Below are 2,950 nucleotides of genomic sequence, written 5' to 3'. Positions count from 1 at the left end.
TACGGCACCAATGTAACGGGGCCGATATCAACTTCGATGCCCAGAGGGAGTTTCGATCCCGGGTCTGCCACACCACGGGCGACAGCACAGACCGCTATACCAAGAGGTGATTTCACTTCTTGGTAAAGTGTCTATGTGTCTTTTTTAAGGGGGAGTGAGTTTAACTCGCAGTACCGCTACTTGCCACAGTCACTTTACAACACTTGAAGTCCATCGTGACTGTGCCTCGCGGTACCATCTGTTACACTAGTGTAAAAGTAATAGATTACCGTGGTACCACTTTTGTACCTAATACCATGGTAACAATCACGGTGTAATCCAATCGAAACCATGATCCTGACGGTGCAGTGACCCGTTTTTTGGGGGGTCACAACAGAAATACCATAATACTGTTTTTTCCCCTCTTTTTTGTAAGGGGTACTTAATTGATCCCCAACAGGAAAACAATTTATTGAGTAACAGCTAAGTGTTATGACTAGAACTATGATATTACAAATTACTATTGCTGTATAATAAATATTGCTGGACCCATAGACCGCTCATGTGCTACTGCCAATTTGTAATGAGGCTGCAGTATCCGTCGATATCATCATATAGATTCCAGATACGAAATATTGTACCGTGGTGTTTTTTGTAATTCAGTTTTCTTTTTCAACAATCAGGCTGGAAAGGTGCAGTTGCTACAGACCGCTGTTTTGAATTTGCCGCCTGGCCACAAAAAAAAAAGAAGAATCCAAACGACTAAAACACGGCGGGTCTTGCGTATTGTCCAACTTGGCTAAAAACTATAACGGATCAGTTCTTTTTTTGAACACCACATCATCATCAGCAGAGGAATATTGAGGTAATACTGTTCAAACTGGCATTTTGAGTGAGTGACCAACGCAGTAGCCATCAACACCCGACAATCGCCTTCTTTTAATTTTTTTTTCTTATTTTTTTTCTTTTTTTTGCTGAAAGAGACAATGTAACTACATACTAAAAGGTTCCTAATGTTAAGTGCTACCTACACACAGCTTCTGACCCAGAGGAAATTATACCAATATATCAGAGAAATCAGTAACACAACCACCTTCTTGAAAATGCAATAGAAAACACATTTGGGGGGGGGGGGAATTGAGGGGACAAAGAAAAAGAAAAACTAAAAATCACGGGGCTTAAATGTCAAATGGACTCTTTTTCTTTTTAAATACAGAGGGTGAAAGTGAGACGTCCCTTATTCTTGTGAGATGAAAACGATAATACCCCCAGTTACTGTAGAAAATCAGTGTTCGGCAACTGTGTGTACAGGTCTATTTACAAGAATCTGCCTCTGTTCTCTAGGGTCTGTACAGCATTAACACCTTGACGACTGGTCAGGCTCTGTTAAAAAAATCTCCATCGACAGAGGCAAACCGGCAATAAAATATTTCCAACTACTAAAACACAATAAAATACTTAACAAAACTTGAGATATACATGTAGAAAAGCCTGAGGTACTTGTCGTCAGAATATCTGAGGTCAGTCTGGAGGAGTAAGCAGCTGAGAGCTTACCTAGTCAAAAAAAATATTAGCTTCACATAATATCATGGAGAGTTATCACTTGTTAGAATTATATTAACAAAGAACACATGTACATCTAAAAATCCTTGAGTATCCTGGAATAGTCACAGCAGCATAACGGACATTCAATGTTATAGTCATGTTATGGTCATGTTATGGTACACTATGGCATTGCATTTTGAGACCAAGGCAACCAAATGAGCTCTCTCTCTCCTTGCATGACATACGCTGACTGAGGTATCTGGGACTGGTGTCTTGACTGAGTCTAGTGACGAAAAAAACACCAATGAGAAAAGAAACAAAAAGATAAAAACACAGACATGTTGCCTACTCAAGTATGGCCCTCGTGAGGACGAGCTGAACCGCCCCGTCCAATAGTTCTGACCCGCAGCCCACCCCGCACCCCCGCTCGCCCTCCACGACAGTGGAGCGCCACTTAGTCCTCGGATTCACACACGCACGCACGCACACACACACACACACACACTCGTAGTTAAAAATCAAGAATGTGTAACATTGCAACTCCAGACAGCATCCATCACTGGCACAGGAGTTAACTCTGCATTTTTTTTACCAACAAAAATTATAATAAAAAATAAAATAAAGAATCCAGGAATAGTCCATGGTAGCTAGCTAGATAGCTTGGCTCGTAACTTATAGAAAACGCTTCCAAAGTAGGCCTACTGGATACCTGAGAGGTAGTTCCCAAGGAGACAAGGATACATTGTCCCGAATCTTCAAAAGTCCAATCGTCAAATACAACTGCCCCCCCACCCCCTGCTTGCTCCCTCCCTCCCGCTCTCCCTCTCACTAGAAAAGGTGAGCTGCTGTTTTTATCCCTCTCTCTCCTTTTCTAGGGTATTCACAGATCAAAATAAGGGAACACACTCGAGTTGAAAAGGAGAAGCTTCAGTCGCCCGAGGAAGATACATCTTGTCTTAACAGTCTGAGAAGGGTTCCTCCTGGGCGTCGTCCGAGGTTTGAGCATGGGTTTGTTTGTTTGTTTGTTTGGCCGTAGACAATCATGACCAGATGGGAAGAGAGAAAAATAAAATAAAAAAAACAACATCAACACAACAAAAACATGAGGTAATAAAATATAGACTAACAAAAAAAAAATAAAAAAAATACATGAGGTAATGACAGAATTTTAAGATTTTGACACATGGGTATATCAGATCGTGCCCATCGTATAGCTTATTACTACTTCTCTTTAACTACAGCAGACGGATGTGTTAGTAAAATCGACTCAATCCTTAAAAACACAAAACAAAAAAAAAACATTAAAAAGAAAAAAAAGAAAAGACCAATATTGAGATAAAAATAGCAGCTGCATTCAAGTTGTTTTCTTTTTCTTTTTCTTTTCTTTTCTTTTTTTAAATATTCACGGAGATCCGCTGAGTTTGGA

Source organism: Notolepis coatsorum (assembly GCF_963971535.1).
Source record: "Notolepis coatsorum genome assembly, chromosome: 13".
Lineage (NCBI taxonomy): Eukaryota > Metazoa > Chordata > Actinopteri > Aulopiformes > Paralepididae > Notolepis > Notolepis coatsorum.
The sequence above is the reverse complement of the archived record's forward strand: the minus strand, read 5'-3'. Positions refer to the sequence as shown.